This window comes from Podarcis bocagei (assembly GCF_964188305.1).
Source record: "Podarcis bocagei genome assembly, chromosome: 5".
Taxonomy (NCBI): Eukaryota; Metazoa; Chordata; class Lepidosauria; order Squamata; family Lacertidae; genus Podarcis; species Podarcis bocagei.
The window spans coordinates 47,287,645-47,314,501 of NC_138129.1; the positions used below are offsets into that span (position 1 = coordinate 47,287,645).

Sequence of the window (26,857 nt, forward strand, 5' to 3'; positions counted from 1 at the left end):
ATTTAGATCATCTTAATCTGGATATAGAACTCTTCCCCAATTTGAAAGGTCTGCCAGCAGAGTTGTGGCTGTTGCTTAATGAACTAAAAGGCCAATGGATGAGATGAAATACGTTGAGCCAGAGAAAGTGGGCACACGGAACTGGCAAAATGTACCAAGCACACAACATGACTGTGCATTACTATCTTGCAGAAAGATCAAATGTGAACATACCAAAGTTTCTCTGTTCACATATCCTCCGCATACAGACTGACATTTTCAATCTAAAGCCCGCAGAACAGGAATGGGGAACTTGTGGATTTCCAGATGTTGTTAAACACCAATCAGGCCAACCATAGTAGCACTTTGCACAATCAGAATCCAGTCTCTGCCAAGCTGGTAATTTAATGGTGATGACAATATCAGATTTGCATGGATATCTGCAAATCTGATGACAATATCAGATTCACCATTGGGTTCAGAGTAGATGATATGAACGTTCACCCAAAGATGTATCACTTGAACTATGGGAGCAATGAATGGCTCCTTCCCAAAGCATCCAAAATATTTCCTCATCTCAGGTTCAGTCTTTCAGCACTGTCTTGCGTTGTGACCAACAAGTGAAGGTTATTTTGACCCTATGCCTTGCACTGAGAGCTAATCCCCAGACTAGATTTAGGGAGCTGCCTTATACAGAGTCAGATCATGGGTCCCTCCAGATCAGTGTTATCTGTGCTGGCTGGCAGGTGCCCTTCAGGACTTCAGACAGGAGATGCTGGGGACTGAGCCTAGAAGCTTCTGGATGCAAAGCATGCACCTTTCCATGGAGCTACAGTCCTTCTCCAGAGCACAGTACAGACTAGGCAAAACACAAATACACACACACACGACTTTGCTTCCATTTGTCAATTGAGTTAGCAGGCCAAAACCAAAATAAATTCCTTCTTAGGCCTTTACATGACCATCTGCTCCTGCATTGTGATCCAGGTGGTTGGATGCCAAATCTGTTCTGAATATGCCAACTGAGGAGTGGGCACTGGGCTTACAAAAAAGAAACACAAACAACCTCTTCTAAGCCTTGCCCTGTCCAGCTCCTGACATCCCTTCCCACATGAGAAGGATGCAAGGCTGCCAGACCCCCAGACCCATTTCAAGGCTTGTGTGCATGGGGGGGGGGTAGCAGGGGTTGAAATTTTGTTAGGATGATGGTCTGTTCTAGGTTGGCAGTTGGAACAGGCAAATGCTTTCCAGTAGCATCTTAAGTTTGTCTCAAACCCAAATTGACGTTTGCTTGATCCTATTTAGGTTTCCTTTTCCTCCTTTGCTGTGCATTCAAGGTGTGTTGCAATATATTATCACTTGACCTGCTCACAAGAACCCTATAAAAGGAAGGTGAGAGAGTGACCTACTCAAAGCCACAAAATAAGGTTTGAAGGTGGGGTTCTCATGTCTAATCATATGATTTTTAAAAAATAAAACAACCAACTTAATTCAAAGTACCATAATAAAACCTCACCTTAATCTCAGCATCTGACCAAGATGTCTAGGCTATGCATTGGACAGGGAGCTTGGAGTTTCCTGTTCCAAATGTGTTGGCAACAGCCCAGAGAAAACCTCCCAGGTGTGGGAGAGTGTAGATCAGGTGAATTCACTTTGAAATGCAGACCCAGCAGATTTGTTGAGCATCCCTAGCTGACATACCTTAACACGAATCCCCCCCCTCAATACAAGTAACAATAAAAATCATACCAAAATATCAGTAAAAAACTATTTCCGTCTACTGCCTCACCTAGTTGTTAATGGCAAACTAAAGACAGGCCAGCAGTTCTTATCACTCAAAAGTTTTCTTGAATAAGTGGGTGTTGCACTATCTCCTAGAAATCAGAACAGAAGTAAACAATCATGCCTTGCATCACCATATTTTATATTCAGCAACCACGGGTACTCTTTTCTGGAGGGATTCAAAGCATTACAAGTTATTACACATCAATCAATTTCCTTAAAACGTGTGCAGTTACAAAATCAGCAAGCCCTTGATTGCATCTCAGGTATTTGGGTAGTGTTAGTGCCTGTCAATCATGCATCCTCCATAACTATACGGTCTGTTTAAAAACTCCCTTGCTATGTAAGGCAGGGAGCAATCAGATCTTCTCTCACTGCCTAAGTAGGTGGGAGCTGGCCCCCTTTATATATAATATGCATGAAGCCCTGGGCAGACCATGATCTGCCCTTCTTTGAACATGACAGAGTAATCAGCAGCAGAGTTGAAAATTGTTCTAATTGCTGAGTGTAGGCTTTCCCACCGTGCAAAGTATTATGGTGACACGTCCTCTCCCGCCCTCATCTAGCTTCCTCTGTTGCTGGGAAGGTTAATTAGTGTAAGACAGAACATCATCTCCTTTGATCTTCCAGCCTTGATTCATTAGTTTTCAAAAAGAACCAATGGTGAGAGCCAAGAGGATCCTCAAATCTCATATTAATCAACCCCCCATTCCTCCCCATCAGTTTTTGCTTGCTCAGAGATGGATGGATAAACGCAACATTACTGTGCTCTATTCAGTAAAGTGCTAGGCGGGATTCCATGAAAGATTCATTTGCTCTTTCTTCTTTTACATAATAGGTAGAGAGTGAGCACACATCTCTTCGCTGTGAGGAGCTGCAACATAAAGAATCCCACCAAGAGGGAGAACCTTGTATCTTTTTGATAGTGGGTGAAAGGCACACTTGTGAATAAATTGTTCCATGGCAATTTTGGCAACTGACAACGTTCTTCTTCAGCGCAAACAACTGATGTAAGTAAGGTGTTAGTTAGTTAGGGTTTTTTAAACTCACTTTACTCCAAAATGAGAACAGTGAGACAAAGTTGGAAAGCTTAGAGCCTTGACTTTAAGGCTTCTACTTCCTGGAGAAGCTCTCTTTTAACAATACTTTGAGCTGCTCCTTCTGTGATGGGACAAGAGAAGAATGGTCCAGTGAGTGCATGGGCTGCAGCATCTTTAGTGAAGATAGCATACTCATGCCTCACATTTATATTCTACGCCATTCACTATTGGAGGGTGGGAATGGATGGCATGGAATAGGCTCCTCTCTTGCATGTGGCCCTCCAGATGTTCATAGAATCGTAGAGTTGGAAGGAACAATGAGGGTCTTCTAGTCCAACCCCCTGCAATGCAGAAATGTTTTCCCCAACATGGGGCTTGAACCCACAACCCTGAGATTAAGAGTCTCATGCTCTACCGACTGAACTATTGGGCTACAACTCCCATTATCCCTGGACTACTGGCCATGCTGGCTGGGCTTGATAGGAGTTAGTTGAGCAACATCTGGAGAACCACAGGTTCCCCATTAGAAGGTTCTATTAGCACATCATCTAACAATGGCCAGAGTCAGGGACAGGACAATGGGCAGGAGGAATCATTGATTTGGTTCAGAAGGCCTGCTCTTTATCCATGCTTGTTTGCATGACAATAATGGCAACATATGGCATTACACAAGTGATCTTTTTTCTAAACAGCTGCAGATGCTTTTTTTGTACTATGCACGTATTTTGAGGGGTCTGAGTTAGTTATTTTATAGTTATAATGGTTATTGTTATGCTTTATTTATGATATTATTTTGTATTTTATACCCTGTTGTATATTGCCCTAGGCTCCCTTAGGAGGAAGAGTGATTTATAAATGAAACAAACTAACAAATAAATCTGTCTCTTTTTCCATTCATTTATTTGCATTATCTACATAGAAAAAAAGTTGTAATGAATATATCAAACCTGCAAGTCTTGAAGCAGAAGCTATACATCATGAACAAAAATGAAAGAGGGCGAAATGGCTATGATTTATACAAAGGTTGCATATTTAATTTAATTTAATTTAACATGATTTATATACCACTCAACAGAAATACATATGTGTTTCATTCACAGGTGACTGATTTCAAGTTCGGAGTGGCCTTGCGGGAGTCTTCAGCAACTGCTTTCCATTGCAAGTCTCTGTCCGTCCCCAATCTGAGTTGAAATCTGAGTCCAAATAAAAGCCTATTGACTTGGTAGTCTTGCCTTTCTTCTAAGGCATTATGAGGCCATCCACTTTATCAGTGAGGATCCCAGCTGCAAGTGGTTGGGCATGTGGATGGGATTATGCCATTGAGAGAGAGAGATGGTGCATTATAGTTGAAATAAAATATAAGCAAAGAAAAAGTGTGCTTGACTAGGTGAACATCTGGCTTTGATTCTGAATCTAGCTTGTTTGTCAGGATCAACTAGGATTTGAATGGTGACTTCCTCATTTGTGTCCTGGTTTCCCTTGTAGATGCAGAGTAGAAAATCAACTGATTTAGCCCTGCTCTCTCACGTTGCAACATGGCTCTGCTCACCCCAGCAGTCCATTGGTACATCCTGGCCTGCTGTGTACTGTATTCACTCAAATGTAATGCGCCATCAAATCTAATGCGCACCTCAGTTTTCAAAACCTTGAAACCAAAAAAGTATTTGCTGGTGAATGTAAATGTGCCATCAAATCTAAGGCCCATCCTAATTTTCACGACAAAATTTGGCCAAAAAAGCGCACATTACATCTGAGTAAATACGGTACTTCTAGCGCAAGCCTCGATCTTTGCTTGATCAACAATCGGTCTCTGACCTTGAGCCCCAGTGCCTATTTCTGTTTCCTTCTTCCAGATTACTTGGCTCGGATCTCCTACTATACCACCTACCCAGTTCCAGATCATGTTTTCCTGCGACCTCTACCTTCATATTAATGCTCCTCACAACCTGCCCCGTACACCTTAGGTGTCTATCCTTTGTGGAGTTTCATGTCTGCTCTATTTTATAGGACCCAACACTGGCATTTGTATGATACAATTGAAGTCTTCCTTGTGGGCTTCCCATAGGCATTTAGTTGGCCACAGTGAGAACAGGATGCTAGACCAGATAGGCCTTTGGCTTGATCCAGCTGGTCCTTCTTATGTTAAAATATTGCTTTTGGAAACAGCATAATACAACTTGATCATCTGTGTCTTGACAAAACAAACATTTTAAAGCAAGAACGCATGAGGAACGGAAGCACACTTTGAGTTTCCGAGAGAACAATAATTCCACTGGCTTGGTTGCAATCAGTATGGCTTCAAGTAGTGACAGACCACTGCCTGTCCAGTATGTTTCCAGTCTGAATGTTCCAGCAAACTACGCATGACTTCATGAATGAAAGGGTTGATTTCTTCAGGTGCTTAACAGACTTCCATAAGCATTGTTATTGCCAGATAGGTACCAGATCCAGCCACTAGAGAGAGACAACAGACAAGAGACCACACACTTTAGTCCAATATATAAACGGTGATTTGCATGTGTGTTCTGAGTGGCCACCGTTGTGCTAGAAGATCTTCAGTATAACTTATTCCTGAGGAGAAGGTAGAATATGCTATTAAAGCATTGGCGTGCATAGCAGTTTGATTTGTCTGTCAAGTAAGGAGATAGAAATATGAAAATAAGTGGCAATATAGAGATGAAAGGTCATATTGCTTTGTGATTTAAGCTGCTAGTTCAGGAGAATGTGAATATGTTCAGAGCCAAGGTAGGAAAGTATTGACGTACATGGGGGAAGGAGGGAGAAGTACAAGGAATGCAGTGGTTTCAGCTGCCTCATCTCACACTTTTCACATCACTCTGCCATGGTTTCCTCACTGGAAAGATTTCTAGGAAGCCACTACCTGTTCCTCTTTCTTGATTTGCCCCAAATCCAGTGTTAGAATGGATTGGAATTGCAACTAGCAGGGTGGAATTATGGGGGCACCTGTCCCAGAGGCAATCTCGACAGGGATGCAAAATAGACATCATAATCATGGAATATACTTAAGGAGCATCAAGTTATGTAGCCTTTTCTTTTCAGCATGCTTTTTTTAAAATCAGATCTCAGTTTGCCCAGAGGCTTTGTAAGGACAGAAGGGAGGGCAGTGCCAAAATGGGAGAGAGCCTGACATTTATGCAAGCAGTGGCGGACCTTGGCATCTCAAATTTCAGTGGTGCCCAGTGTGGCAGCAAAATCTGGCACCCTCTGCCTCTTGCCTTTCATTGGACTTCAAAGTTGCAGCTCCTGCTGTGGTGCCCCAGAAGTTCTGCTCCTGGTGTGACCAAACCGGTCATGCTCCCCTACATCTGCCTTTGATGCAAGCATTTTCCATGAAAATTATTTGTTTTATATCAGGGGTCTGTAAACTTTTTCCGCAGGGGGCTGGTCCACTGTCTCTCAGTCCTTGTGGAGGGCCGGACTATGTGTGTGTGTGTGTGTGTGTGTGTGTGTGTGTGTGTGTGTGTACACACACACTGAATTCCTATATTCCTATACACACTGTAAGGGGGGCAAGTAGTCCCCCCCAACCCCAGCTGCCTTCTCGGTTTGCTGCCTGCCTCATTCGCCGAAGGGCTGGTGGCAGTGGCATGAAATGGACTTCCTCCCTGTCTAGAGAAAGACGTGTTGCGCTTACCTTCCCAGGGGCCACCGCCGCCACCACCACCGCTGCTGCTGCTGCTGCTGGTGAAGCAGGTAGGCAGAGCGAGCTTGTCCGTTCTGCTCTCTGGCCCACAGGAGCACCAGGGTGGTGGCGGCAGGGGTAGGAGGAGGAGGAGGCCAAGCAGTGGCAGCTCTGCCAATCAAACCAGGCACAACGTTTGATTGGCAGAGCCACTCCTGCCCGGCCTCTTCCTCCCGCCACCATCTTCGGGAGTCACAGCTTCATAGCAGGTTCTGGCTTTGCGGCATGGGCCAGATTTATAAGCCTGGGGGGCCGCATCTGGCCCCCGGGCCTTAGTTTGCTGACCCCTGTTTTATATGCTATTTCCACACTTTCCCACAATATACATATTTTTGTACACAAACATATTTGTATGCAGAACTGTATCACAAGATTAGGGGAAGTGCAATTTTCAAAAGATAACTGCATTTCATCTCTACAGTGCAAATTAGTCAGGTTCACATTAAAATCTGAAATGAAGCAGTTCTCCCCCAACCCTAATTTAATTTCTAACACCCCCCTCCCTGATCAGAGCAAGGGCTTTGTTGAAGTGAAAAACAAGTAAAAGAAAAACCTCACTTCTTTTAATTCACAAAACGTACTTTGTTTTCTTTTCAGCAGAGAAGTGAGCACCGTGATGCATCCCTTCTGACTTCACCTTACACATGTGCAGGCAGTATAGAGGGGAAATATCCTAGAAAACAATATGTGTGATAGAACTTGCATTGTGTGAACACAAACAACTATTTAAGGAGTGGTATTTGGTGCAGAACAAAGGATTCTGGATATCCTTATCAGACTTTTCTCCCAAATTTTATTTTTCCTTCTGCCATGGGATGAAAAATGTTACCACAAGGATGCAATTTCCCACATCGGAGAGGGAAACCATTTCCTGAGTGATCCTAGTGAGAAGCTCTAAATATTGTTTCATCTCCACATGTGGTTTTGCAGAATGATTTATAGCCTGGGCTTCTAGTCGCAGAAGCAAACTGGTGTTTTCCTTGTATTCAAAGAGCATGATAGCCAAGGATGGAACTACAAGCTACAGGCAACACTGAACTGCTTCTGAACAGCATAATGAGCAGCAACACTTACCCATGTTATGATGCCATCACATTGTCCTCTACATCACTGGCTGCTGCTAGCATGGGTAGGAAAATGCACAACAGGGTGACATCACTGGAGAAAGAGGGAGAATGTAACACAGGGCTCTTATTTTTTTGGCAGCATCCCTGTGCCAAACCGATGAATATTACTTGCTTCTCTCTCTCTCCCCCTGCAGTTGTTACACTTTAGTTTGAGGCAATGTTATTTATAAATGTATTATTCATCTTCCTGAAATGATTGGTACATGCAGTGATGCTGGTTCTTTAATAATGTGATATCCGACATGTTATGGATTGCATGGGTAATAAATGCTGAACAGATGACACTCTGAATGACAAAGAGTTCTAAAGCAAGATGCAAGCACCATCCATATACAATGTCTGTGAGCTTACAGCCAGCGTCTTATACGAGGAAGCTGCCTTTACAAATTGAACACTTGTCCCATCATCGGGGGCTCTGTACATGATTAAATGCTTCGTGGATTTGTTAGGATAGCTTTGGATTTCTGGCCTCATAGACTCATACTTAAGAGAATAAAACGTTTTCTTTATAAAGAAAGGAATGCTTTTGCTTCTGATTATCCTGGTGCTGCATTTTAAATTGTTGTTAGTGTTTGCTGGGTTTTTAAAAATAATTTTGATTTCACGTGGCTTTTAATATTGTATTATTATTTGCTTGTAAGCTGCCTTGAGGGCCTGACTTGGGTCAAAAGATGGGTTAGCAATTTAAAATAAATACAGATAATTAATATGCTAGTGGTTAGGGCCTTGGCCTAAGTAATATGTTTGGCTAATTTCCTAGAATGCTGTTGTGCTCAGGTCCTGCTAATGTTCTTGCAGTGGCCAACCAGCTCATGGGCAGCTAGTTGGCCACTGCAAGAACAGGATCCTGGTCTAAATGGGCCACTGGCCTGATCCAGCACCACATGATACATGTAATGTGTAAAGTGACTCTGCTGCAGACCCCAGACATGTAAGATTGCTTTGAGAAATAGCACTTCTCATACTGCCATGGCTATATCAAAAGCCGGGGAGGGTCAGAGGTCAGTGGCAGATCAATGATTTCCATGCAGAAGATTCAAGGTTTACTCTCCAGCTTCTCCAGATAGAGGTGGGAAGACTCCTGTCTGAAACTCTGCCAGTCAGTGTAGACAAAGATGAACTAGACCAGGGTTTCTCAAACTTGGGTCTCCAGCTGTTTTTGGACTACAATTATATAATAATAATATAATAATAATTTATTATTTATACCCCGCCCATCTGGCTGGGTTTCCCCAGCCACTCTGGGCGGCTTCCAAAAGAATATTAAAATACTATGATACATCAAACATTAAAAGCTTCCCTAAACAGGGCTGCCTTCAGATGTCTTCTAAAAGTCTGGTAGTTGTTGTTCTCTTTGACATCTGGTGGGAGGGTGTTCCACAGGGAGGGCGCCACTACCGAGAAGGCCCTCTGCCTGGTTCCCTGTAACTTGGCTTCTCGCAGTGAGGGAACATCCAGAAGGCCCTCGGTGCTGGACCTCAGTGTCCGGGTAGAACGATGGAGGTGGAGACGCTCCTTCAGGTATACTGGACCGAGGCCGTTTAGGGCTTTAAAGGTCAATTCCCATCATCCCTGACCACAGGTCCTACTAGCTAGGGATGGTGGGAGATGTAGTCCAAAAACTGCTGGAGGCCCAAGTCTGGGAAACCCTGAATTAGGGTACATCAGGATTTGTTTCTTTTTCAATATACAATTTTGCCACTAGAGGGAAGTGTTGGAGAAAGGAAGTTCTTTGCCTTCTTGCTCCAGAGAATAGAAAGGTGCAACAAAATTATCTCTGATTCTTCTGTCTTTTGCAATATATGTGGCAATTGGCATACATGTTACAATGAATGAAAATCAGCAAAAGGAGATGTGTGAATTTACTACCGGCTAGAATAAAAAAACACCCTGCTGCTGATATAAAAGAGACTATGGCAGACTACTCAGGAGGAAGGTGGGGATGGTTTTAAAAATAGAACAATGCTCGTCTTTATGACTGGTGGGTAAAGGGAGGGTTTGACTATTGAAAAATCCCCGAGGGTGCAGTGTGATTCTTCTCACTAAGACATACAGTAATGCACTTTTCTCCCACTGTGGGGCTGGGCCACCTGATGCCAGAGACTGAGGACATCTTTACCTGCAGCACAACAACACCCCCAAGCACAGCACCTCTTTAACATTTACCCAAACAAGTTAATGCTAATCATTCCTTATAGTGCATGTAGGAATGACACCAGTTGAGAAGGGAGGCTATACCTTCTCTTTGCAGCTAATCACCCTAGTCTCTGAGAACTGAGTGTTGATCACTCTATAGTCCCACTGTCTGCAAAGCTCCATCCTGGGATTTGATTCTTGGTCATGCTAACAGTTTTGAGAGAGGAAACCATGTTAGTCCACTGCAGTAGCAAATGTCAACAAAGGATATTTGGGCACCTTTTCTTTATTGTGGCCATAAGCTTTCATGGACTGAAGCCCACTTTGCCAGATCATATACTGTCAGTCTCAGAGGGGGAATCCTGCAGGAACCCTCTCATTCAGTCATCCTGTTGATACTAACATTTGTAGGGCTTTTTGGAGGAAATATGCAATTTCCAAATAGTGTATCTGCTAACTTTTTAACCTCTTGTCATTTTGCCTGTTCCTGTAAACTGCTTTGAGGCTTTATTACAACCCAGCGGTGTATAAATCTTTTGAAACAAACAAATTGTCCGCAGTGAAAGCATGTGACTTGGCCTGATTTCATGAGTGTCTATCTTTGTGCTTGTAAAGAAGATAACCCCCAACTTGAGCAGATGAATGAGCTATGCAAGGCTCATCAGGTGCTAGTGCAAGGCAACCACAGTTGTATTATTTTCCGAATTCTCATTCCTACTATCTGGCTTTTGATTGCCTGTGCCCTTTGGGAAACTGCAGCTCTCTTTCATTCCATTTTCCCTCCTCCTGTTCCCCAGTGGCAGAAATGAATCAGTTCACTGGGATGGCTTTGGAAAATACAGATTGTGCATCAGCATTTCGTAAGATTCTCCCCCCGCCCCAAATGAAAACATCTGCTGGGGGAACAGCTGCAGAGGATGTCTGTGTCTATGTGGGCTCTCCTCGCTTCAGGTGATGTGCTTGCTCGAGTGAGCCAGCCGCCCAGCCAGCCAAGCAGGCGTTGCTTCAGCACTAGACGGCGCCTCAGTCCACCAAAGGAGATCTTTGCTCAGCATGCTCCAGTGAGCTCTGGCAGCATCCGGATATGGCAAAGTAACATAAGCCCATGGAGTCGAGGAAAATAAAACCTCCCCAGAGTTCTCTGCATGGCCCCTTGCACTTGCTTGGCGGAATGTTGGCACAGCAGTTTGCAACTAGCATCTCCAGAACAGAAGGCATCCCTGCCTAATAGGAGACTGTCATGTCACCCCTCTGTGTTGTTAATTCCTTCTTACACATCCCCATGCCTTTTCACAGAGCGCAGTTGTAGGCAGGAGACATATAATGAGGTGGTGCGTGATATACAGTATAAAAGGCCTGACAAACAGCATCTGACTTCTTCCGGGGAAGCATCCTTTCCCATTTTGACTCGCTGAAATTTCATGCCTATTATTGGCAACAAGCAGCTGGCTGGTGTGTAGGAGGGTTTTGTGTGTGTGGCAAAATGCAGCACTGCAGCCTTGCAAAGAACAATTTTAAAAGGGCACCCACAGCCTGCTCCTCTCACCTGTGGGGCTCCTCCTCCTCCTTCTCCCTTGCTGTTCCCTCACCTTGCTGTTGTGAGTCATTTCCCCCCTTCTAAAATATCCATGCTTGCTTCTAAAATATCCCTGCGTGCAGCTTCTGCAACTCCTGTAGTATTAAAGGGCTTCTAGCTTTGGGGGCTAGGATAACTGTACAGAAAGCCACCATGGTGCTGCCCTCCTCTTGAAGCCTAAATGGGGGAACCTGTGGCCCTGCAGATGCCATTTGACATGATTCCCCCACCATCTCTGCCCATTGGTCCTGCTGGCTGGGACTGCTGGGAGCTGGAGTCCAACCCCATGTGTTGAGCCACAGGCTCCTCATCTCTGCCTTTAAAGAGCAGCTGTTGCGGCCATATGGGCAGCTACAAAACAATTGCATCTTCACAGAGGAAGGAGCTGTGGAAGGCATATTAAGTTTGCCATTGAGATGCTTTGGGGGAATCAACTGCTTTTCAGCCCAGCTAAACATAAGAGCATAAGAAGAGCCTGATGGACCAGGCAAATGGGCCACCTAATTCAACATCCTGTTCACCCAGTGGCCAACCAGATGCCCCTGTGGGAAATTGTCAAACAGGACCCAAGCCCAAGAGCGCTCTCCTCTCCTCTTGTTTCCAGTAACTGGCATTCGGAAGGATTACTGCCTCCAACTGTGGAGGTGGAACATAGCCATCATGGCTTGTATACGATAGCATTAGCCTCCACAAATCAGTCCAGTCCTCTTCTAAAGCCATCCAAGTCGGTGGCCTCCTGTGTGAAGGAGCAAATTCCATAGTTTACCTATGCACTGCACAAATAAGTACTTTCTTTCACCTGTCCTGAATAGCCAGGTTTGTTGGGTGTCCAGAAGTTCTAATATTACAAGACAGGGAGACAGGTTATGAGAGAGGGAAGCAGCCGTCTAGCCCAGCATCCTGTTTATAGCAACAACCAACTAGATGCCCCTTGGAAGCCCACAAGCAGAGCTTGAAGGCAATAGTCCTCCTGTACTGTTGCTCTGGGGACGCGGGTGGCGCTGTGGCTTAAATCACAGAGCCTAGGGCTTGCCGATCAGAAGGTTGGCGGTTCGAATTCCCCCGACGGGGTGAGCTTCCATTGCTTGGTCTCTGCTCCTGCCAACCTAGCAATTCGAAAGCATGTCAAAGTGCAAGTAGATAAATAGGTACCGCTCTGTCGGGAAGGTAAACGGCGTTTCCGTGCGCTGCTCTGGTTCGCCAGAAGCGGCTTAGTCATGCTGGCCACATGACCTGGAAGCTGTACGCCGGCTCCCTCGGCCAATAAAGTGAGATGAGTGCCGCAACCCCAGAGTTGTCCATGACTGGACCTAATGGTCAGGGGTTCCTTTACTTTTACCTTTATCTTTACCTTTACTGTTGCTCTGAGTGACACTGAGGTTTCCAGTGGCTACTGAATATTAATGTTCCAATAGCAATTGATAAATATGTCTTCCATGGATTTGTTTAATCCCCTTTCAAAGCCATCTAAATTAATGGCTACCATCACATTTCATAAATGAAGAAATCAGTCTTCATTTAAGACCATTGGTTTATGTAGATCAATGTCCTCAAAACCGATTGGCAGTGGCTGTCTAGTGTTTCAGGCACAAACGTTTCCCAGTCCTAACTGGAAATGCTCAGGATTAAACCCAAATGTATGCTTTCTACCACTGAGTGTCATGAACTGGCAGGATGATGGGGAGAAGGAAGAGGAGTGTATCCAGGATTGGAACACATTGGGGCAAGTCATGGATGGTGAAGGAAGTACTGACAGGGTGACGGAGAATGGCAAGGGGATGGGGGTCAGTGCACAGGAACCAGAGCAGCAGGACCCATCACTGGAGCCAGAGAGGCCCTTGTCTCCACAAACATGGTAGACTCTAAGACATAGGGAGCAGTGGGAGTGGTGCTCTAGGAGGCTAAGGTAGGCAAGGACCCACAGCCCAACTCCCTAGCTGGCCAGGTGGGGCTCGCTAGCTCTGGGAGAAGGTGTGTGATTCCTCAGCTGGTTTAGGCTTGGAACAGGTGAGGGTCGCATGCCTCATCAAGCCCAGATGCTGCAATCAGCATGCAAAAGGGAAGCAGAGCTGAGGTGCTGTGTCTGCTCAACTGCTCATGTTGATGGGCCTTGACTTGGATGCACCTGGACCTCTAGGGGACTGTGCTTCAGGTTTGACTCTGAACTGTATCCTGACTGCTGAACTGCAGACTTGGCTACTTGGATCATCCCTGGTCTGCATTTTCTGACTTTTGCACTTTGGACTTGACACACTGATTTGCTGCCAGGTAGGTTCTACCAGTTTTCTATATCTTTGTGATACTTTCATTGTGCAATCTGTTCATGACTGCCACTGTTTTAAATATAGAGTTGCATCTTCCTGGAAACTTCTTTAATTTCTGGTTTGGCATTCTAATGATTTACCAGGTATATGTGAGGCTATCCCTGAAAAAAGAAATCACCCCAGAATCCTAGGTGTAACCTGGTGCCTACAAGCACCTAACAATGACTAATTCAGTCTGCAGTCTCCATCTTTAGATTGAGTCAAAATGCAGACCTCAATGCTTCAAGATTCACGCCAATCTTTTCATTTCTCCTTCACATCCCCACAACACTTGCTTTGTGTAACATCTCACCTGAGCTTGCATATTATTTTGCAACATGTTGTTTGCCCAACTACGGAATTTGGAGTGCTTTTCCTCCTTATGGACAAACGTGGTTATCTTTGCTTTTTATGAAAAAATAAAAAGGATGTGGGTTTGCAGAACATCATGGCTACATCATACCTAGATTATGCTGCCAGAACAACATGCACTGCTTTTATCATGCTTGTGCAGCATGTGCAAATCAAACCACAGAGCTTTTGCATAGGACATATGAAAAATGTCCCTATTCAGTCATGCTCTGTCCCGTCTGAAGAGCTTCTCTATTATTCTATCATATGGGCTTGTAAGTACATGCATGGACATCACCTGATTCATATCCCATGTCAATGATGCTCATCTGAATGTGTGAATGCCATCCATTGATATTGTATTTGAGAACCAACATCAGATGTGATGTGTGAGATGCAAGGTGTCTCTTCTGGCTTTTTTAAAAATTGAAAAGCAATTGTGGAGGTTGTGAATTGGATCACAGCAGCAGTGTGGCCCCCTCCCCATGGGCTATTTTGCAATCAAGTAGTTTTCCCACCTGCAAGGGGGAAAAAAGATGAGATTCCTGTACTTTCCACCGCAGGGTGGAGAAGTAGTTTGGGGGAATGTTTTTTTATTTGAAAAAACAGCCTTCAGGGAACAGGTTAAGCACTTCTTCTTCCAATACCACCACCATAATCAAATCTGAAGTGCTGCGAAGCTTTATATTACGGTAAAAAAGAAAGAGAGAAGTCAGAAGACTCATCAGTCTCTCTTGTTATATGTAGTTTAGACCTAATGGTAACATGAAATGATATGAGAATTCTGCTTTTGGTGTTTCAATCTGTAGCGCAGTGGTGGTTGGAATCCATTGGTCTCCTTGTCTTCTACCTACCAGTCCCAAGAGTAGGTGGAGCTGGAGCCAATGGCAAGCAGATCCACCCCTAAATGCTTGTAAGTAAGAAGGCAGGCAGCTGTATGCTATCTGAGGGAAGACTGAGGATGGTGGGGCAACGTTCCATTCATAATGGACCAGCCTCCACTGCTGTAGTGGCTGTTTTGCACATAAAATTCATCCACTGATGTTGTTGTCACTACGTCGTACCCAGGCATGTGAACTCAACCTAAATCTTCCAGTGCCAGCCAGCGGCACCTCTGTAATGTAACGACTGCAGTACAGCCTTACAAACAAAAACGTTTCTGCAGTTTGGAAGAAAGCTGTGCTGGTGCACATGCTTAGGACTGTGAATGTGCTATCTGTACCTTATCTGAATCTATCTGTACCTTGGAGGATGAATACATTGGAATGCAGCGAACAGCATGCCATGGTAATGGGGCCATATAAAACTGATAGAGCTCTGTGTGTTGAAGTATGTCGGCTGAGGATTCTGTTGGGGAATTTCATTATACTTCCTAGAGTTGTGAATTGTTGCAGCTTTAGTGGTTTATAATAGCTGAAGATCTATTCTCTCTTTATTTTCTCTCTTAAATGGAGAACAGTACAGAAGAGCCTTTTTCTCTCTTAGTAATCTTTTTTCCCTTCTCTTTGGGAAGAGGCCCTTTGAAGCCTGCTTCTTCATTGTTGTGCAACATGGGCTTTGAGCAGAACAATACCACTTCTTCCTCATTTCTTAGTTATGATTTTTGGGACCTTGAAGATGTGATGCTTTTGGAATTTTTTGTGCGCATGCTGGTCTAGAAACAGGGTGCTACAAAAGGCGTTTCTACTTTTTTTTGTCTGTCTATCATTTGTGGTTTCTTTTTTGTCTCCTCCAGCTGAACTTTTTATGGATTTAGTTCTATAGACATTACAACTCATTAGAGTTTTACAGATATTTCAGTTTGATGAGTTAAAGATGCCCAGCCTAACACCTTTCCTTTAGCACAAAGAGGAAATTTCAGCTTGTACCAGATCAATTTTATCTTTAAAAAAGCATTGTACCAATAAAACCACAAGTGCTTTGTTAAATACATGTGGTGGCTTTCTTGTACAGAATATGTTGTCTTAGTGTTTGTTTGTTTCAGTAAAGGCATCTGTATTGTCTTCTTCTCACCCCCACTGCCATAGCAATTCTGGCCAATAGAGAAAATGACCTTCGTGACTGGAAAAAGGCCAACAAACTGGAGTCTTTAAGAGGATGGCTATTTTCTTTAAAAAGGACCATGAGGAGCTATTGGCAGTTAATCTGCACATTGTAAGGAAGGGGGAAATGATCTGATGGAGGAAGTTTTGAGGCCAGCAGCTCTATGAGAGATTGCCCTGTGTCATTTCTGGCTGAAATAAATAACAGAACTCTCTTAGTTTTGCATGTTATGGAGGAAGAGCTGGTCTTTATGTGACTTTCAATTTGTGCCTTTCCGAGTTTCTAGTTGGGAACTTCTGTATTTCCACCATATAGCCCCTGCATGCTTAAGGAGTCTAGGATGTGTTCTAAGGAGTACACTCAGTTCAAATGGGGCACTGGGCAGACCTGTTGGACCTCGCTGTTGCTCAGCTTGAACTGGTGGTGTGATCTAGAGCCAGAGCCAGCTAAAGACATTTGGGTGGGTGAGTTGATGGACAAAGATGGCGCCCTCCATTCTGCATACTGAAGCTGGCTGGACTGGCAGCTCGGGAGAGCATTCTCATGAGGGCAGAAATCTATTTTAAGCAGTGCTGAACAGACCACCACTCTTTTTCCTTCCCCCAGTATCCTTGCCTAGAGCCCACCCAACATTAACCTGGAGTGTCTCGGGAAGATTAATTGTGGTGGACAAGTGGGTCTTCAGAGAAACATGTTTGCTATTGAAGACTGAAGAAGTCTTTTTTATTTATTTTAATTTTTTTTAAAAAATATATATTTTATTCAGGATTTTCTTGTTTTACAGAAGTGTAGTGCCTCGTATTATTTTTTTTTATGTAACATTTTTACAAATCCGTTTCATTTGTTGAGGCACTAGGGGGAGAAAAGAAAAAAGAAAAAAGAGAGGGGGGGTGGAGAGAGGGAGGATGGATAGGGGTGGGGTCGGGTGGCGGTGTTTCTATTATGTTTAATGTATGTAGAGTTTGGTGTCAGCGTTGCTTGTGTTGTTCACTTGTGTTCCTTTGGTGGTGAGAGAGGTTGGGGTTGGCCTAGGGTGTGATTGTTTGCTTGTGATTGGCTGTGGTGATCTTTGTTTTCGTGTGTGGGTGAGGTGGGTGGGTGTTTTGGATCAGGTTAGCCATATTGATTTGTATGCTGTTGGTGGATTATTGTCACTGTCCTGTTGGGCTGTGTATGTGATAAAGGGGAGCCATACCGGGGTGAAGGCGTCTTCTTCTGTTTGTCCCCGTGTCAGTTTCAGTTTGTTAGTTAAGACTGAAGAAGTCTTGATGAGCTTCCAACCCACCACCCCCAGGATTCCCTGTAACACAATCTGGTGACCACTGCAGCATCCTCTCCCACTTGCTAGCCCTGAAATCATTCCCACCTCTGTTGTATCCATCAGTAGCTTGCAAGGTCTCTGAGTTGTGACTATGTCACTTCTATGTGCTGCTTAGCTTCAAGCCACACTGCCAATAAAGAAATAAATAGCAGCAAATTAGTTGCATGGATTACGTAATGTGAAAAAAAAATGGCTCCAAATCTCCACCTAGGATTTAGACCTGTCATAATCTGTTAGTCCAGTAGTGGAGAACCTCTGGTCCATGTGTTGAATGCATTTAAGATCCGTTTTTTAAAAAAGCAAGCAATGTAAGATTTGCCCCAATGGATCAGGGCAAGACTCAACTAGTCCAGCATTCTGTTTCCAGGAGTGACCAGATATAGTTCCCTCTGGTTGCTTACAAGCAAGGCAAAATATGATGGCTTCCCTTTGTCATTTGCCCCTTGTACCTGGTTTTTAGAGGTATGCAGCCTCTGATTTCAGTGGAGGAATTCTATGCATGCAGTTCCTTCCCCAGTGAAATCATTTGGACTTGTGAGTACTTTAGCTGGGTCCTGTCTAATAGGTTTAAACTACAAGGAGGAAGATTTAGGAAGGGACATTCTAATTAAAAGAGCAATTCACCAGTGGCATAAGGTGCCTAATGAGACTGTGGAATCTTCTGTTGTGGAGGCTTTCAGGAAAAGATTGGACAAGCATCGGGCCAGAATTCTTTTTGGCATAGCACGACCCATTTCTGGGCAATTGGTATGTCTATATAATTCACAGGATCATGTCACTTATGTGATTTCAAGGCTTGTCTAGCACCCACAGCCTAAGTAAAAATATTGCAAATGATTATTGCAACTTTTGCAAGTAACCAAGCCATGTCCAGGCCTTGCTTTCATCCACAGCATATGGCTGACTTCCTACAGGCACAAAAGTCGACAGAATTCTGCACCTGTGCAGACAGCTCTCCAGGTAAATGGTCTAATTCAATATAGGGCAGATTCCCTACCTTGAGCAAGTTGATATTGCTCAACTGCCACACACAGTTTTGATACTGTATTCAACAGTGCTGGGAAGCTGTTTCTTAGATATTTTAAAGGCTTCCAGTGACTGCTCCTCTCCTTTATGTGATGAGGGCAAGAGGTGAGTTGTTCAAATCCCTCTTGTTTGTCTATGATGAAGCTGTATTGATTCCTGTGAATGATAAATATTGCATTATGTGCTGCTTATGGCGAGCCATTTGCTGACGGGACTGAATTATCTTTGAGTATTTCATCCTGTCTCCCCATCCTTCCTCCACCCCACCGATGACCAGCTGTCTAAAAAACCAGATCCCCCACCCTGACAGTCTTCTCCAGCAGGCTTCTTTGCATTATTTGATAAATGTCTGCAGTTTGCTGCAAACAGTGGAGGAGACAAGCACAGCCTGCAGAACGGAGGACAATCGTGATCTTCAGGCGTCTCTCCTCTCAAACTGCTAGAGTTGGCCCTAATGAAGCAAATGCACTTCATTGTTACAGCCAATTTTCCCTCTCCTCCTTCCCCTGCCAGTCACTCTGGTAGCTAAACACAATTCCCTCTTTGATTGTCACACACAGGTCTCTGCTGGGGAGGCAGAATGCCATTCAACAGCACAGCGTTGGCTGGGTTGAGCTGGGTTTTTAAATGTTAATTGTATTTTGACATTCCTGGTTGTGACACACATTTTGATAATGTTTGGCTCCTGGGCTGACAGTGAGAGGCACATGGAGAGAAGGATAAGTCACGCAGTTATTGTAAAGGCAGCCACCCTGACCAGGAGTTTGGGAGAAAACAAGGAAGTGACGCTCATCTATTCAGCTACAGAGTCACAAGAGCTTCTAATTATAAGCAATTCTGTTTCTAGGAAACTAAGAGACTAAATCAACACCTGCATGGCTCCATAGCTGCAGCTAGAGGTACAGTCGCTTGGCTTTCTCAGAGAATTGGGCTCAAAGTGAAATCTCAGACTAGGAGCTGTTCCTTTATGTCACCCACTCTGTGCAGAATGAACAAGCTGCACTCTTTGGAGCGAAAAGAGGCTAGGAAGGTTGATGACTGAAAGGGAGAAGAAATTAAGGCTGTGGCTGACAATCCTCTGCATGCTTCTTTGGACTTCAGTGAGGTTTAAGTGTATGTTACCAGTAAAACTGTCTACACTCTTAGAAGATGACATGTTTAGGTTCACTGTTCCTTTACCCAGAAAGCTAGGTGCAAACAATTGTAGGATTTTCTGTATGCTTGATTGTCTGATTCAGAGGTGCCTTAATTCTGGCTGCGTCTGCTTCTTTGAGAAAAGTTAACTATTCCCCTTACACTGTGACTGACTAATCGTCAGTGAAATGGAAAACCTCTTTCTCGTCTCCCTCCCCCCCACTGCCCCAGGTACTGATGCAGGTTTCCATAATCACCTAGGGCTATTTTTAATGGGTGGAGATGCTATTTCACATGCACACAAAATGAACTCATCAATAATTGTAAATAAATTTGGCTGCCCCAGTTCATAGTGATAGGGAGGCTAAAGCAAAATATTTTTAGTGGTCTTAAAGTGACAACCCAGCTGATGTTTATTATGGTAGAGTACCCAATTGCTCTGAATGAATGGATTTAGTTGGCACCTAACTAGGTATTAGATTCTTGATCACAGGTGACCATGATGCCAAGAGATCTTTTGCTAACCTTGCTATTGCAAGGATGAGGGAAATCTCAATCCTACAAACGACATTCATATAATAGATGCTGTACAATTCAAAGGGCTGATTTATACATGCATGGCCAATAATATGAAGACTACTAAGCTAACAGTATGAAGAATTCAACATGTATAGTTCAGACATTTTGCTGAACCTTATCAAGTAATGTGCACACACATGAGAATCAGCCATTGTATGCTATCCCAAAGGGCTGGTTACTTTTCCATACCGGATATTTACTACCTTGATGTATTTTCTTTTTTAAAAAGTTTGGCAGAATAGAAATATTTGCAAATAAATAAAACACAAACATTGAAGTTATTTTTATCAAAGCAGCAACTGATTAACCTTTGGTGATGAAATAAAGTCAACCTTGGTTCACCATAAAAAAATTCCTTCCAGTAGCACCTTAAAGACCAACTAAGTTAGTTCTTGGTATGAGCTTTCGTGTGCATGCACACTTCTTCAGATACACAGCACACGAAAGCTCATACCAAGAACTAACTTAGTTGGTCTTTAAGGTGCTACTGGAAGGTATTTTTTTATTTTGACTATGGCAGACCAACACGGCCACCTATCTGTAACTTGGTTCACCAGAAGTGATTCTAATCTAATTGGAGCTCATGGAATCACTTTTTTTTTTTTAAAAGCTATCATATATATGGAAAAATCATGCTTGCTAGAATTGGTTAGATTGATTAGATGGTTTGATTGATCTTACGTAATTTTTCTAGAGATGTTCCTGTGAGCAGAATCAATATTGGTTTCTTTTTAGCTAGTCATACCTTAAAGATTTGTCACCAGATAAATTATGCAACTTTCCCCTGCTCATTTTGATAATTTCAAAGCAATCCCACAAAGTGCAAAGCACTCATCTGGAGTAGAGCCAAATAAAGAAAATGCAATTTTACCTAGCTGTAGTGACAGCAAAGTTGAGTCCTTTGGAAGGGAGCAGATGCAAGCCCTTGAAGGTTGTGGCCAGATGTTGCAAAGACTCCTGACTGCTCTCATAATATAACTCTGGTGACTGATTAAAATAAAGTAAAATCAAATAAAGGTATGTTCCCTGTTGCAGACAGTTACTGCCTTTGTATGTTGAGAGCTGAGCCATTATGTCTCTTAAGTTTCTTATTATATCCCAGGCTTTTCACTTAGTTATATGCACCCTCATGTTTTGTTGAATCAATATAATTAAGATTGAGAGGAAGGCAGTGGTTACAGCTTATGCTAAATCCAGTGTATTGTCCAAATACCACAATTTTCCATTTCAAATATGGTTCATTCATGCATCTTTGCAATTTGTTAGTCTTGGAAACCAATAGTATAGGTCTCATACATTAAACAATTACCTCTCTCTGAGTCAGGGTCTTCTTTTACCTTTATGGGAGGGAACAATATTGAGGACCCTTGTATCAATGTAGTACAAATGCCAAGTTCCTTGGGGAAACGAGGCTGTGTACACACCTTAGAAAGATACCACCTTTGATATTCCTTTCTCATTGGGTTTTCTGGCTTCTTGTTGATGTTTAGTCGTTTCTGACTCTTCGTGACCCCATGGACCAGAGCACGCCAGGCACTTCTGTCTTCCACTGCCTCCCGCAGTTTGGTCAGACTCATGTTGGTAGCTTCAAGAACACTGTCCAACCATCTCGTCCTCTGTCGTCCCCTTCTCCTTGTGCCCTCAATCTTTCCCTACATCAGGGTCTTTTCCAGGGAGTCTTCTCTTCTCATGACGTGGCCAAAGTATTGGAGCCTCAGCTTCACGATCTGTTCTTCCAGTGAGCACTCAGGGCTAATTTCCTTAAGAATGGATGTGTTTGATCTTCTTGCAGTCCATGGGACTCTCAAGAGTCTCCTCCAGCACCATAATTCAAAAGCATCAATTCTTCGGCGATCAGCCTTCTTTATGGTCCAGCTCTCACTTCCATACATCACTACTGGGAAAACCATGGCTTTAACTATACGGACCTTTGTTGGCAAGGTGATGTCTCTGCTTTTTAAGATGCTGTCTAGGTTTGCCATTGCCTTTCTCCCAAGGAGCAGGCGTCTTTTAATTTTGTGACTGCTGTCACCATCTGCAGTGATCATGGAGCCCAAGAAAGTAAAATCTCTCACTTCCTCCATTTCTTCCCCTTCTATTTGCCAGGAGGTGATGGGCCCAGTGGCCATGATCTTCGTTTTTTTGATGTTGAGCTTCAGACCATATTTTGCGCTCTCCTCTTTCACCCTCATTAAAAGGTTCTTTAATTCCTCCTCACTTTCTGCCATCAAGTTGTGTCATCTGCATATCTGAGGTTGTTGATATTTCTTCCGGCAATCTTAATTCTGGCTTGGGATTCATCCAGCCCAGCCTTTCACATGATGAATTCTGCATATAAGTTAAATAAGCAGGGAGACAATATACAGCCTTGCCGTACTCCTTTCTCAATTTTGAACCAATCAGTTGTTCCATATCCAGTTCTAACTGTAGCTTCTTGTCCCACATAGAGATTTCTCAGGAGACAGATGAGGTGATCAGGCACTCCCATTTCTTTAAGAACTTGCCATAGTTTGCTGTGGTTGACACAGTCAAAGGCTTTTGCATAGTCAATGAAGCAAAAGTAGATGTCTTTCTGGAACTCTCTAGCTTTCTCCATAATCCAGCACATGTTTGCAATTTGGTCTCTGGTTCCTCTGCCCCTTCAAACTCCAGCTTGCACTTCTGAGAGTTCTCGGTCCATATACTGCTTGAGCCTTCCTTGTAGAATTTTAAGCATAACCTTGCTAGCGTGTGAAATGAGTGCAATTGTGCGGTAGTTGGAGCAATCTTTGGCACTGCCCTTCTTTCTTTCCTGGCTTAGGAATGGGTAATAATGCTTAGCTCTTTTGTATCCTATGTGACCTATCTAAAATGGTCCTCAGTCAGCTTGCTGGATGTCAAGCAAGCACACGAAAAAGTGCCCTGTTGATGGTTTTCTGCAGACATGTCAGTGGATGGATGGGAGTGAACAGTGAATTATCCACTGACCTTTAGAGAAGTTCTGCATCTGCATGGCAGTAATGGTCAAACTGCACAGCAACATTGGAGGACTAAATCATATTTTCTGCCACAGGTTCAGATCAATAGAGATGAACCCCACTCTGAGCCAGGTGTGAAGGTTGGGCTTATTCAAGTGAGGATGTTGGTGTTTTAGCACAGGGGGTCTTGAACAGTATGTGTTTTGTACCCTGCATGTCTTACAGACAAATATTGTCCTTGAGGCTCTGTAGCTGTCAATCAAACCCCAGTATGGCTTTTATAGCAGCTGCTTCTATATTTAATTCAACTGAAGGAAAGGACCAGTCATCTCTCATAAAACATATTTTAAACTTAGAGCTGCTGTTGTTTTTGTGCTATCCTTTCCATCCTGCCAAGACTCAGCATATTTTAGAAAGGCTGCTGAAAACCATGATGAGAAGCAATTGGAGAAACTGAGGGGTGGCTGGTTTGGGGGACTGAACTCAATGCTTACACAGTGCTTGCTTATATGTACTCTAGCTACAAAGGCTGAATGTGCCTAGAGACCCTCTAGCTGGGAGTCCTGCCAGGCCTGGTCCCTGCTCTCTGTCTAGGCCATTTCCACCTGGGAAGTGGGATGCTCTGAATGACTTTAGCAACAGAGGTTGCTGCCACCTAGAATGTATTGCATATATTTAGGGAAATGTTGATATGAATGTTTTCTTTTCAATTTGCTAAATGTGGAAATATTGTAAGTAAGAAATGTATCTAGGCCTATGTTTTTGATGTAACTGTATACAGTGGTACCTCGGTTTACGAACTTAATCCATTCCAGAAATCCATTCTTAAACCAAAATCGTTCTTAAACCAAGGGACTTTCCTTAATGAGGCCTCCTACTGCTGGAGCCCTTCCACCATTTGGATTCCGTTCTTAGACCGAGGTAAAGTTCTCAAACTGGGACACCACTTCTGGTTTTGTGGAGTTCATAAACTGAATCATTCATAAACAGGATGGTTCTTAAACCAAGGTACCACTGTACTGACTTGTTTGCAGAGTAATCCTATCTGTGGTTGGGGAGCAGCAGGGTGGAGGGGAGCAGTGGAGCACGTGAAATTCTGCTGGCCAGGGAAAAGGGAGGTGGCAGTTCTCCACTTTTTTGCTGCACAAACTCCAGGTTGGTGCAGCACGGAAGTCTGGGTTGGGCTCTTCTTTGAGTGCAAGACAAGCCCAGCTTCACTCTACCCCTGAAACATGTGTTTTGGGGTCCATTACCAGCAGCGGTCTTGCCTTTATCATACTATCCATGGCTGCTGGGGTGGAGTGCCTCTGCATGCAGAGACTGATAGAAGGGAATGTCTGCTGGATGCTAACTTCCTCCAGGAAGAAGAAGAAGAAGAAGAAGAAGAAGAAGAAGAAGAAGAAGAAGAAGAAGAAGAAGAAAGAAGAAGAGTTTGGATTTGATATCCTGCTTTATCACTACCCAAAGGAGTCTCAAAGCGGCTAACATTCTCCTTTCCCTTCCTCCCCCACAACAAACACTCTGTGAGGTGAGTGGGGCTGAGAGACTTCAAAGAAGTGTGACTGGCCCAAGGTCACCCAGCAGCTGCATGCGGAGGAGCGGAGACGCGAACCCGGTTCGCCAGATTACGAGACTACCGCTCTTAACCACTACACCACACTGGCAAAGATGTGGGTAGGATTTCACCATCACTGCTCTTGTGAGTCATTTTGAGCTTTTTTTTTTAAGTGGCATATAAATAAACTTTATAAAACCTTTACTCAATCTTTTCTCTCCCTCAGCTATCACCTGGTAGCAGCCACTTCATCAGGCTGCAGAGCAGAGCAAGAAAAGCAGAGCCATTCAATTGGCTTTGGTGAGAGACGAGGTACCTTTGGCTCTTCCTCAACTGTCATCTAGAAGCAACTATTGTATCGGGGTATCTGAGCAGTGCTCATCTCAGCTGGTGCCTAAATTTGCTTTTTCTTCTTCTCCCACCCAGCCCATTGTTCCTTTTGTGCTGTGTCTTTTAGGTTGCAAGCTGCTCTGGTAGACTGTTCTAGCCACAAATGCTGTGCAACACAATCAAGCTTACCCTGCATTTATCATAGCTGGAATGGAGCAACATAGGCGATATTCCATCCTCCATTCCATGTGTATATGGCGGTTCAGAATAAAAGTATTCCCTATTCCCTTGGGTAATAGCTTGGTCCTGGTACTAGCACAGCAACAGTCCTTTCCCTGGCATGACTGTTCTAATCAAAGTGCCCCAATGGAAAAGGGGAATGGAAGAGGCAGAACCTGTCATTTGGCAATCCGTCATCTGGCATTTGGTAATTCTTCTCAGGGTAAACCTAACCCAATAGGTAGTACAGGCAGTTGTCTGGGATAGCAGAATCTCAGGGGCTCTAAACTAATTGGAAAAATAATCATGGATGAACAGCATCCTCCCTCTTAGACCTATGGGGCAATATGCTTTAAGGTATTGGAAGTCAACTATGCATTCATTTTCCAGTTGCGGACCTTCGCCTTCATTCCATGCAGACGATGGAGTAAGAGTCCTTTACTTTTGTTTCTTTGCATAGAAAGCTAACAAGGCTGCAATGAAGAAAATCCTTGAAGAGGAAACACAATCCCCCCTCCTCACTACATAAAACAAAATGTTGGGGGAGGGGGAATTAATTTTTGCCTAAGGCAGCAAAATAGCCGGAGCCAGCTCTGACTCAAACAAGTACAGTAATAACCTTGATGATGCAGAATTCATCTTGCCCATCTGCATCTACTCACTGCATGCAGCTAGTTGTTAATTTCCGAGGGAATTCCTTGCCTTTCGATCACAGCTGAAATAACCAATCTTGATGATGTACCATGTTTCTACAGGAGTGCTATAATGTGAACAGTTGAGAGAAATCCTGAGGGGACAATCAATACCATTAATCTACTGTTGGTGGTGGTGGGGGGGATGACTGTGTGGAGGAGGATTGTGATTACTCCAAGCTTTTCAAAAGTAGAAGCTAACTCTGCCTTGTTCTGTTGAACTGTGTGAACGATCATTCAGGGGCTAGGATCCTGCTCCCTCTCCCTAAGGTCATTTCATGAGCTGCAGATTTCCCTGCATATGTGTGTGTGGCTGCAACCCATCAGTGGAATTTTGCCATTGATTTTAGGGTGGTGGGGGGAGAAGGAGTGGCTTGCATCCAAAGATTAGGGGATCCCTCTGCTTAAAATTGGGATTTGAGCTTTCCAAAGGTTCAGATATGCAGCCCTCTTGGAACGTAAAACAAAAACAGAATATGAATTATTATTATTATTATTATTTGTACACAAGGAACACTTAGCACAATTAGGTGTAGCTGCGCCAGCCTCAATCTATCAGCCCCGAGAAGGTGACAGTGTACAATACTCTTCAGATAGATTTTCATGACCAATTTATCTATCAATCATTATCTTGATGGATTGGAGTAGTTAATTGTGTCAATGGTGATTTCTAGAGGCCCCAGTTTTGGATTAATTAATTGATAGGCCGCAGTGACTACTTCAGCACCACTAGGGTCTGCCAGTGAGTCTGCTCATTAGCACAAGATGAGTTACAAATTGAGAACTATGCTGACTATGTGTGGGAGAAGCATATTTATTCTTGATTGTATTATGCACAGTGAAGCTCTGCTGTGAGCTTCATGTCATACAATGGTATACAAGGTCACAGTCTAGCACACATATATTCTTTGGTGCCCACTAAAGTTAAGTGAAAATCCTATTAAACATTACAGTGTAGGAAGACAGCATTGTAGACGTGTGTGTGTGTGTGTATAGGCACTACT

The 26,857-nt window shown here is 43.7% G+C and overlaps 1 long non-coding RNA gene across 2 annotated transcripts in view; it reads left to right on the top strand.

Moving 5' to 3' along the window:
* Positions 1-4,026, top strand: part of LOC308587944 — a 44,270-nt gene extending 40,244 nt beyond the window's left edge. For both annotated transcript variants that reach the window (XR_014008570.1, XR_014008571.1), the window contains exons 2-3: positions 2,600-2,771; positions 3,902-4,026. This is a non-coding gene — a long non-coding RNA (uncharacterized lncRNA). The remainder of the gene's footprint in view (positions 1-2,599; positions 2,772-3,901) is intronic.
* Positions 4,027-26,857: the final 22,831 nt, after the last annotated feature.